Source organism: Notothenia rossii (assembly GCF_949606895.1).
Source record: "Notothenia rossii genome assembly, chromosome: 9".
NCBI lineage: Eukaryota > Metazoa > Chordata > Actinopteri > Perciformes > Nototheniidae > Notothenia > Notothenia rossii.
Window position 1 is genome coordinate 63714758 of NC_136907.1, and position 12417 is coordinate 63727174.

Genomic DNA, 12417 nt, shown 5'->3' on the forward strand with positions numbered 1-12417 from the left:
TTGTTTTCATAAAAATGTAAGCTCGTAACAAATACAAAAACCAGATGAATGCATTTCAATGACACATACTTTATAAATGAACCAACAATACATTTTTATGTAACAGGTTATACTTTCCAGCATACTCAAGCTACAAAAGGTCCTTTATGTTTTCCTGTTCCTCCTCTTTCCCCGCCAAGTTTACAAGGTGTTGTCAGTGTGCAGGTGGCATCCCTCTCTCTTCATAAAAAGGGGGATCTGGCAAAAAAAACGAAGCTCCAATAAAAGTCAATCCAAACCACACTGACACTCACAGAGATTACTGCTTGACTGGTTTACCACAGAGCGCTGATGTGTGCAGGACATTCCACATAACTAAACTGGAGAACTGGAGGGCTGCAGTTTATTGGTGTCACTGAAAGCCCACATGACAAGGACGCAAATGTGTCTGCCAAAGATGAAAAAAGGGTGGATGTTAGTTTTGTAATTCACTTGATAAGAGGCCATGCCAACAGTATAGTCATATCCTTTTTTTTCTTGAGAGACAATAATATTGCTTAATATTTTCTGCTAATGGCTTGTTCATTAGAAGCCAAGGAGTCAAAGGCAGTGATAGATTGTTATCACGGTTTTTCTTTTTCCCTTTTCTGTGAGAAACTAAATGCTGAGAATGAGGGTGAGAGACTTCACAGGCAATTGAAAATCCGCCAATCCTTTACGTTTTGCATATCGTCAAAGCCCAGCTAATTTGTCAAATGAAGACATTCGTCTAAGCGATGAGTATGGGGCAAAAGACAAAAGACACAAACATAGAAAGCCAAAGCTCTGAGACAGAAACAGATGGATATAGGCATAAGAGCCGGCACAGAGACAAGTGTGCAGGTCTAGTCACAGAGTGACTTGAAATGGAGCCCTAAGATTTCCTCTGATTTCCTCCTCCCTCCTTTTGGCCCTGTTGCTGCATCTTGTAAATCATTCTCAATTCACTGAAACAAGCCAGTTGGATTAGCTTGGTTTAGATCATAAACATTTGCAGCACAGACCACCCAGCGAGAGAGCACAGCCAAGACGAGAGTGTGTGTTAGTGTGCATATATGGGTGTGTGTGTGTGTGTGTGTGTGTGTGAAGCCTCCCTCTGAGTTAAGAGGTGGGCACTGCTGCACATATACGCTCAAATGTGGTCTCACACATACACATGCGCACACACACACAGACATACTTTTACTGTGGTTTGTGTTTGCGCCACTTCCAGGGCCAGTGCACTGTGGGGCCCTCACCGCTGCCGTGGAAACCAAAACAGGCCTGAGATTAACACACACACACACACACACACACACACACACACACACACACACACACACACACACACACACACACACACACACACACACACACACACACACACACACACACACACACACACACACACATACATACACACTGATACAGATGTCTCAGTGCACTGCTGCATAACAATACAGATCTTTTTTTACTGTAAAATAAAGAGATTTCGTTTGCAGACGTCAATTCATTTCTTCTTTATGCTTTCAGACACAGTGAATGTTTTTTCCCTCATTTTTCTTAAAACTCAGGCCCCCAACACGGATTTGTTAATCGTCACTTCTCGAAAGCAGCTGCAAAGCGTTAAGTGTCATCGACCCCAACAACTGTGATATGAGGCATGTTTTCCAAAGAATCGAACAAATAAATGCCTTATTTTCTTACAAAAGTTCAACATTCTGCGTCATCAGACCATTCAAATCATTATTTCTCACTTGAATACAGTTGGAGTAATTCCTCTCTTGTTTCTCTCCATATGCACAAGGTATCGGAGAGCCAAGCTGGTGTGAGAACCAGGAAATATCTGGGCTGGGTTTTGAAGAGCCAGAGAGCAAAGCTGGGCAACTCCCTGCCGCAAGGATCTGGCACTTATTCCTGTACGCTGCTTTCTGTCTAACTGACTTTCTAACTGTGTGTATTGTCTCTTAATGTAATTTTACATGCATTAGTTGCCAGTCTTATATGTCCCCGCCATGTTCTTCTGTTTCCTGTTTATATCTTATTGGCCCAAATACGAGTTCTGTTTTTCAATCAAATATAGGGCCCTCTTGTGTTCAAGGAATGCACATTTGAATATTGGAAGCAGGTGTTTTCAATAGAGTGCATGTCTCCAATCATTATCATGATCCAATATTTAGATTGTAAATCTGTGAATACATTGTACAATCCATTTACTTAACATTTAATTTCATCAATAATTGTCAATTTGCCATTACATACCGTTATATGCAAAAGAGTAAATGTTTTGGTTTCAATGATAGTGCTGTTGCTTTAGTCATTTATTTAGAAGGTAACATGTTAAAAAGAATATAAGACGAGGGATAAAGGGAATAAAGGAGTACAAAATATTAAGGTGTGTGTGTGTGTGTGTGTGTGTGTGTGTGTGTGTGTGTGTGTGTGTGTGTGTGTGTGTGTGTGTGTGTGTGTGTGTGTGTGTGTGTGTGCGTGTGCGTGTGCGTGTGCGTGTGGTGTGTGTGTGTGTGTGTGTGTGTGTGTGTGTGTGTGTGTGTGTGTGTGTGTGTGTGTGTGTGTGCACGTGTGTGTGTGTCTGCATGTTTGGCCTGTGTGGGTGAGGGACCTCCCAGTCAGTGGATAGTCCGTCAGACAGAATGTGGCCACAGAAAGACACACAAACTTTGTAAGCTTTGTATTTATCGATAGTTTGATATATTAAATGGGATTAAACATGTCTTTCCTTTGGGAAATAACATTCACAGGATGTGTTGAAAAAACAAAACATCCAGGACAAACAAAGCATGATCAGGAAATGTTACTAAAAAAAAGGTCTGTTGAGATTCATTATTACACATTCAAAGGAAAACATAATCTAAAGTACAGTACAAACTATTGTCCACATCCAAAATTCCATCTTATTTAAAAATGGTTCAAGGGTGAGCACTGACTCAGCAATACCTTTAGCTTTTTTATGTATAAACCTGCCCTGTTTAATGTACAACACACCCACAACATTTGGTCATGTCTGATCTCTTTCTATCTGGTGGCCTGTGTGTCGTTAAACTTTCCTTCTCTTTCAGCAAAAACAGAGTGAGTGCACGTACATACACAGACACAAACATGCACGCGCCTACATTACACACAAAAAAGTCTTCTTTTCAACTGAAATAAATGTTTATGGCATTCCAAACATTTTGTGTGAGAGACAGTATGTGTGGTCCTGTCTGCACCTAGCAGGAGGTTTGAGGTTAAGGTGTTTGTCTGCTAGCGTGTTGTGAGCTGTGGTGTGTGCGTATGTGTGCATGTCAGTGATCTGTGCAAAAGAGAGAGAGAAAAGGAGTGTGTAACCACCATGTTTCTAATATATATTTGTTTTAAATGAGAAACAAAATAATTTACTAGATCCAAGATTTGTTTCTAACATTGTGAGGGAGTTTTTAGTACAGATACAAATGTAGAGTGCAAGTAAGAGAATAGAAAGTTGGAGTGTTGGATAAAGATCTTCATATAAATTGAGTGAAAGAAAATTCACCAGAGGAGATAGCATAAGAGGATGAGAGAAACGTACAGGCACAGAAACGTACCAACGTGCAGACGAAAAAAGGCCAAGAGAAAGCGCAAAATGTTTTGCTGTGAAATGCAATAAATTCTGAAAAATAGGACTTTTATTCCAAACTAAGTAACTATGCAATGTGAGTAAAATTAATGCTTTACTGCAAAATAATCAAACACATTTCAAAATATTTCCTTTACTAGAAATCCGAACAACACCTTTGACAGGTTATTTTTTTACAGTAGGTTTTACAGGTATTTTGTAAATGTGTCACACATGTCCCAAATGTGGTTGGACTAAAGCAGTTATGTTTTAATATATTTCAATCATGGGAGTCTACAATTGACGTTCAACATACGTAAAGGATTTGATCATATGTCTGCTGGGCATCGAAAACATTTGTCATGAAATTAGTTTACACGCGTAATTAGATTTAGACAAATATACATTTCAACTTTAACAACATTAAAACCTACTGCTTCAGCAAAACTAAGGCCCTAGAGAATACACACACACGCACACACGCACACGCGCGCACACACACACACACACACACACACACACACACACACACACACACACACACACACACACACACACACACACACACACACACACACACACACACACACACACACACACACACACACACACACACACACACACACACACACACACACACACACACACACACACACACACACACACACAGACAGACAGACAGACAGACAGACAGACAGATACACACACACACACACACACACACACACACACACACACACACACACACACACAGCAATATTGATTATACACCCACAGAGCAGATCTTTAACCTTGAAAGGTTGACGTAAAATCTCAGCTTGAGGTCCACTTACTCGCTTGGTATGCAGCCTTTGACCCCATCAAATGCCTTGTCAGCAGGTGAAGCTTCCTTGGTTGTAATTGAACCACAGAATGTGAGAGATGAATATCTGAAGGTTTCACAACTTACAGTAACAAACACAGACGATTTTCACGTGCAGCAAAATGTCTCGATGATGCATTCCCATTAGATGTAATCCACCATTCTGAAATAAACTGAAGAATAAAATATGTTGAATACGTTTCCACCATGCATAATCCAAAAGAGTTAGACAATGGCTTTGTTTTTTTCTTTGGCATATATAACAGTCTCATGCTGTAAGAACAACAACAATCCAGCCTCAATAACAGCCAAGCAATTTAGTAACAAATAGCACACAATGCCATTCCAGCGTTTTACCAATCTCTGTGTTATTTCCTCAAAGGACCGTAAGGCCAGCATTATAAAATACACGGAAACAGTTGTTAGCATTTATAGACCATTCTACAAGTACAAGTAAATAGCACAACACAGACACATACACACATCCAGACAAAAGTATTTACACATACACATGACTACATTTGTCAAAGACACTTGAATAATGATGTAAACGAGACCACTGGGCACTAGAGCTATCATCATCGGATTGCCGGAGGTTTAAGCTGTTTGATGGAGTAAACTCTTGAGCCATTATGCTGTTAACGTTATGAATTCAAATGTAGAAGAGCTTAGTTGTTTTTAAGCATATTTCAATGGAGAAGTTTAAACATGAGTGTTCGTTCTATCGCCTCATTTATTTTAGGCTGAAAGATGTGTGTTTCTAATTCATAACCACATTCACCACTTTGACTGAAATATTTACAACTTGGCTGGTTTGCCATGAACTTTTGTGCAGACATTCTAGTTCCAAAACAATAAGTCCCCGTCCTTTTTTTGAACCTCTGACTTTTCCTGTCATTATCGGTTAAACATTAAGATATTTTCAACACTGTAGTTCATGACCAAATACATAATTTGGCATTTATACATCCATACTATACGTGTAGTGCTTATAGCAAATGTCAGCATGCTAACACTAAACTTCATGGGGAACAGGGTAAACATTATATACACTGCATAAAATGTAGGTACACATCAACATATATACGCATTATAAATGTTAGCATGCTTACCTTAGCAATTAGCTCCAAGCACCACTGTGCTCAAGTTCAGAATCACATAATTGCTATCATGGCTGTTAACTCTTAGTCTTGAAAATTGTCTCGGTGAGAAATGCATTTTGAAATGTACTTTGACATAGGTTACAAGTGAAATATGCCATATTTATTTTAATAAAAATGTCGGTCAGTAATATCAGAGGAAATGTTCATTGACAAAAAAAAGGACAAAACACGACATGTGATGATAGGTGAAAACCATTTAGCTCAAGATGAAGAAGATCTCAAAAATGTTTCAGCCCACATATGCACACAAATAAATATAAAAGTATGTCTTAAAGACATTAACAAACAAAGGATAGAAATAAGATGGTTGAATAACTTCTTGTTAATATATTTGCAGCAGGAGACTGAGTAGCAACTCATGGGTTTCTGTATCAAAAGGAAGATGTCATTTATATGCTTACTCGTACACACACAGACACACAGACACACAGACACACACACACACACACACACACACACACACACACACACACACACACACACACACACACACACACACACACACACACACACACACACACACACACACACACACACACACAGCCCCCCCCCCCAAACACACACACACACACACACACACACACACACACACACACACACACACACACACACACACACACACACACACATGTTGAACTTCAACATACAGTAACTAAAAGGGAACTCAGTACATTAGCTGCTGTAGATGAACATGGGAGTCTGCTTAAGTAATTAACTGTGACAACATTTGAGTGTAAGGCTATTTTTTCGATAAGGTGCCATTAAAGATTTATTATCACACTAAGTTATTTAAGTAGTTAGTTAGTTAGGTAGGTGAAAATGAAATAAAACAATTTAATATTACATGCCTGTCAAGCTTAAAACACCATATCTGACTCAAAAAGCCAGATGTGTAATTAGACAAATGCATCTTATCTGTGGAATCACACAGACTCCTGTTATACGTGGCCACAAAATAAAATGTTACATTTGTGACTAAATCAAAATAAATCAGCACTTTTCTAACTTTGCCTTTATTCTCCTCTTATGGCACTTGTGGAATAGTCTCAGACCTTCGTTAATGTGTGGGATTCACAATCACCATTTGTGGTTATGTGACATGTCTTGGCCTTGACCACTAATGTAGTAATTTCTTCTCTCAACTTGATATGAAGCCTTTTTTTAAACAGGTGTCATTAATCATATCTTCAATGGGTTCAAATACCTCCTGTGTGGTCTAGTCTGAAAAGTTAAATAAAATACAAATAATAAAATAAACCTATATGGCCATTTTGGTTGTTATCAGTCCAATATAGGTATATATAGGTAAAGCTCACCATTAATGAACTGAACATATCTATTACATTCTTGTAATTTATTCTTTGCCCCCATTGGACTTGAATAGATCAAATGGTGGGTGCTTTTTCAATTAACATAGAAACTACTTTTTCATGCAATATATTACATTAATAATAATTGATTAGTCCTTAGATCATACTGTTAAAAATGTGGACAGAAAACTCTGCTTTTGGCCATCTGAAGATATTCTGCTGCTGCAACAGCAAGTTAAAGAGCACTATCTGCTGGTCTGGTGAAAGTATTGCGTGTGAGATGTGACACTTGTCATTGGATATGAGAGTATTGGGCATAAAGATGTTAAAACCCATATCTTTGATAACTGTTTCTGATGTACATAATGTAACTGTAATATATAACCTTTTCTTTTTTATGTCAGGGAATTTTAGCCACCCTTCAAGCAATACAGTTTCTCTACTTTGCTATATAGACGTTTCAAGTAAATTCTTAGGTGTAGTAATGATGTAGCTCCACAAGCAGATGATTTGAAAAATATATATTGGCTTCATCAATATGTTAAGCATTTATATCTTTTATTGTGCACTGTGTGAAGAGTTGATTTATTTTTTAATAGATAACAAACAAAAACATTTCTCTGTGACAAAGTATTGATGGCGAAATAAAGATAAAAGGATTTAAATTAGTTAAAATAGGACCTTAAGAGTTTTATTTGTATATTTTGTGTCAACTAAATCTTTCTGTTGACATTTTAGGAGTCATTATGGACCACCCTAGATTTGACCAAATCTCCTAAGCGTTAAATTAGATTCCTATGAATCAGACAAAATCCCTCTTTATGTCTGACGTAAATGTTTGAGGTGAACATGGCAAGGACATTTGCCGCTTAATTATTAAAAGTGTGTGCTGTCTGCTCGGAGGGGGAGATATTCTCTGGACATGATGTGACTGACCTTGTTGCTTTCAACCCATTCACACTCCCGCCTTGCTTCACTGGTGGATGTCACAGTGTCACCCACAGGGATGAGAGAGAGGGAGAAAGAGAGAGGTGGTTGGTGGACATTCCTACACTGGTTGCTACTTACAAGTTCTGCATTTACACACACACAATACCCCCCCCCCAAACACACACACGCACAGCAAGTCACAGCACCCTCACGTAGATCTCTGGCAAAGCCAAAGCGATGCAACTGCTCCTCCATTGTGGACCCCCTTAACTCCCTCCTTCTCCCACTCTTTCTCCCCACTCCCCCCAATCTCTACCCCAATCCCTGCTAGATGGCCCCGCTCTTTTCTCCTGGTTGTCATGGAGACGGCTAACAAAGCCATCACTTTTACCAATTTCCTCAGAGACAGGTGGTGGCACAATGACTGCTTCCTCGCCGGCTGAAAGGGGAAGGGGCAAGAGGGGTCCATGGGAACTCCAGGCGGACACTCTGAGGGCTGTCCAAGTGTCCTCCTCCCCAGGCCTTGCCGAGAAAAGAGGGCTAATTTGTTGTCCCTGTTTTCCCAGGGAGGGGGGATGCAGGAGGAAGAAGGAGGGGGGAGAGAGAGAGGCTGTGGGTGGAAGGAGGGCGAGCGAGCAAGCGAGAATAAGGCAGAGAAAGAGAGAGAGAGAGAGAGAGAGAGAGAGAGAGAGTGAGAGCATGCAAAGGGGTCTTCACCAGTTTTCAAAACAAACCGCCTAATATCAGTCTCTTCTCGTTTTCTCCTGCCAATGGGTGGCAAGGTCCTCCTTTCTCCCCTTGTTTCTTCATCTCCTCTCGCTTCTCCTATTCTCTTGCTACAGGTCTTTGGGTCCAGAAACAATGGCGAGTCATGGCATCATGACTGCAAGATGTTTCAATTTAGCTTTCAGCGAGCGTTCATTACCCCCTTTGTGAGTGGCTTGTGTGTGTGTGTGTGTGTGTGTGTGTGTGTGTGTGTGTGTGTGTGTGTGTGTGTGTGTGTGTGTGTGTGTGTGTGTGTGTGTGTGTGTGTGTGTGGACTATAATGTTTAATGACAAATACGCTGAGCAGTAACAATAAAACTTTTTTCAACTTAAGCTATTACTGGGTGAATAGTGAAAATCATAAATAGCATAATACAACATTGGTCAGACAGAATGTTAATGAAACATTAAAACATACTACTAAATATCAAACAGTTTATGAATATTGTTCACTTTTTTCCACTTTGATATTATAATGTCACATAAAATATTAATATGTTTATTTTATTAGGGAACATTTCATGTGAGTATGGTTGATAAGCTAATGTTTCTTTTTTTAATTCACTGTTTACTGCTTTCTTTCAGAGCCTGGCTGACACTCTGAAGGAGGGGCTGTCTGTTGGCACAGCTACAAAGTATTTACTGCCCCTCTTAAGAGAGAAGCCCTGGGCTTCCAGTTTGATGGAGCTGTGTGTGTGTATCTGTCTGTACATGTGTGTCTGCTTATGAAGATGTGTGACTTTGTTCATGCGTGTGTGGGAGCTCTTGTTTGAATAGACCATACAAACTTTTTGTTGGTGGCACAAAACTCTTTGAGGCCGCATATAAAGCACTTACCTTCTGTTAAGGACGAGCCATTCAGCTGCAAAAGACCCTAACGGCTGTTGTATTGGCCTCTGTGTGTGTGTGTGTGTGTGTGTGTGTGTGTGTGTGTGTGTGTGTGTGTGTGTGTGTGTGTGTGTGTGTGTGTGTGTGTGTGTGTGTGTGTGTGTGTGTGTGTGTGTGTGTGTGTGTGTGTGTGTGTGTGTGTGTGTGTGTGTGTGTGCATGCGTCTGTGTGTGTGTATAATTTATAAATGCCAATCAAATCTGAAATCCATTATATCAAGCAAATATTGCTTTGTAATGGCCTGAAGACCCTACATTTTAACCCTGTTTCTCATGTCATGTTAAAGATGCTGCCTTTATACATTTGTATATAAGGTATCTATCCATGAAAAAATGAATATCTACTTGCATATGGGCATATCTCATTAACCATGAAGGCAATCTACTTCTCCCTTCGATTCGCAGGTGTATTAAAAGTACATTATTCTAAAATGTGAATAAACATCTGAGGAGCAATCTGAGAGCTACATCGAGTTTCAAAGCTATGACAAACAGAATGGGAAGAGGTAAACAAAGGTAGCTTGTATTTGTCAGTACAGCCAACACGGGCTGAATAGGCAGAAGGGACAGTGTGTTAATAAGTATAGGCTGAAACTGACTCACTGTGCAGTCATGGGCTGGCAGTGTTTGGCTAACACCTTGATGGAAGGTGCACCCTTTGAGAGGCAGACACTGTGATCAACCTCCCTGTTTCCTCGAGATAAGTCATTGCACTCCGTATGGCTCTCAACTTTTAATTTTCGCCTTGCTTCTGCAATTATTCCCCATTGCTCTGCATGTGAAAGGGGCTTTCCCTTTGTGGTTTCAAACTCTCTCTGTTTGCCCTTTTTACTCTTCTTCAACAAAGCGCGGCTGTGCCTCAGTGGCTAAATCTGCTTCTTGGTTTTGACAAAACATTTGATTACTTGACCAAAAGGCACTGTTGCTGCTGCTTGGAGCATTTGGTCCTACATTATCGGTTGTGCGCATTGAGCTGCTCTGTGTTTGGCTGTTATGTAGCATATCCATAAGATCTTTGTGACATGCTGGGGTCATAGACGCGGGCAGAGCAGGGAAACTTGGATTTAATCGTTCATAAAAATAATTCTCTTTTTCTTCATAAGGCTCATCTGTTAATATAGTTTTAACGCTTTCCCTATCATCTTCTGACTGTTGAGGAGATGCCATGACTATTAATCTCTAACGGGTTTCCTAACCCTTACTTCCCCTAAAGGAAACCTTGTTCCTTATCATAGGCGTGAAGCCCTTTTCAGTTCCCCCCTTCCTTCTCCGTTTCTGTATCACCGTGCACTGTGACCGGATTCTAGGGATTTATAGAGGTCTCTCACGTACAACTATATTAGGAAAATAAGAATTCTTTACCAGGCTACTCTCAGGTTCTTTTAGTGCTCTGTACTCTAGCTTCTGGTGCCTCGGGCAGGGTGTTTTACTCCCGCAAAACCTTTTTTTTAAGGGTCACTTAAGGGTGTCCCCCTGTACAATGCCAAACTCTGTAAGGCAAGGAAAATTGGGCGACTTTTCACTTTCTACTCTTTGGACCAGGCTACTCTCAGGTTATTTTACTGCTCGGTAGCCTACTCTAGCTTCCGGTGCCTTTGGCACTCTAAAATCCCCCCCGAGGTGTTTCACTCCCGCAAAACTTTGTTTTTAAGGGTCACTTAAGGGTGTCCCCCTGTACAATGCCAAACTAAGGCAAGGATACATCGGGCGACTTTTCAACACTTTTCACTTTCTACTCTTTGGACCTAAGGTTCTCTTTGAACTCAGAGGTCCCTGTTCGGGCGCCATGAAAAGGAATCTAACTTTGATACAACCAACATTAATATCTAGGTCTAGGTCCGATACCGAGCTCCGATGCTGATAAGGCTCCGGAAAACGGCCGTCCTACCTTTAGGACTAAACCCCCCAGAATCTACACGCAAGATCACCGTAATCTGCTTAGTTAACAGCGTGGCCTCTAACACCAGCTGCCCGTCGTATCACTTATTCCAGGCACTACAGTGCATGACATTAAGGATTTTGGGAGATGGCCCTGTGGGCCATCTAAGCTAATTTACAGATGGCCCTGAGCCCAATAGAGATTGCCCTGATTGCCATGTGCACGGGCGAAATGGCACGAAGGGTTTGGGGGGCCTCCCCCTAGAAAAGAAAAGATTTTTGCAGGTCTTACTGTAGATGCTGTCTGGTGCATTCTCTAGACTGAATTATAAGATGAACCACCACAATATTATATTGTACAATTTCAATTTTATTCTTCATTTCACTTGTTTGTTTGTTCTTGTTTGTGTTTGCTCGCTTGCATGCCCTGCACAGCTATAAGAAATACTTAAGTTGTTGGTCAAGATACTTTCCATCTGATGAAGGCAAATGTCTTCCCAGATGTAAAAAAGTAGAACACATTACTGCCAAAACAAACATTATTTACACTATTATGGCCCCTGTTAAAAATGTTTGTAATGTTATCTACTGTAAGTTGGTCGAATTAATGCTTCCTCATCCGGAAGCTGACCTAGCAGACCCGAGCAGCAGTCGAGAGGAGCCGAGCGCATCCGCGAAGCACACAAAATGGCGACGTCAGAGTTCCCGTTAGCCGGCGAATCTAAATCTCTTTGGTCAAAATAATTTCCCTTTAGCGCAATACCGCTTCAGTTGCGCCACTTATGTAACAGACAAGAAGAGTATGTGACAGACAAGAATAGTCAATTATAATGTATAACACTTAATGTGGAGAAAGAGATGTCCTGTATGGGTTGATTGTGCGTTGATCTGTTGGTAATGCCTCGGGGTTCCGGTGGGCATGTAAACAAATGCATAATGCTGTGCTATACTTTGTGGCCTCATCCAGTTGCATAGCGACACTTATTGTTTAGGTGTCTTTTAATAAGCAGGTAGTCATATCATTAGCTAGAAC

The 12417-nt window shown here is 40.5% G+C and overlaps 1 long non-coding RNA gene across 1 annotated transcript in view; it reads right to left on the minus strand.

Moving 5' to 3' along the window:
- Positions 1-12417, minus strand: part of LOC307017640 — a 24944-nt gene continuing 12527 nt past the window's right edge. Inside the window, exon 4 of the long non-coding RNA XR_013802232.1 lies at positions 1-237. This is a non-coding gene — a long non-coding RNA (uncharacterized lncRNA). The remainder of the gene's footprint in view (positions 238-12417) is intronic.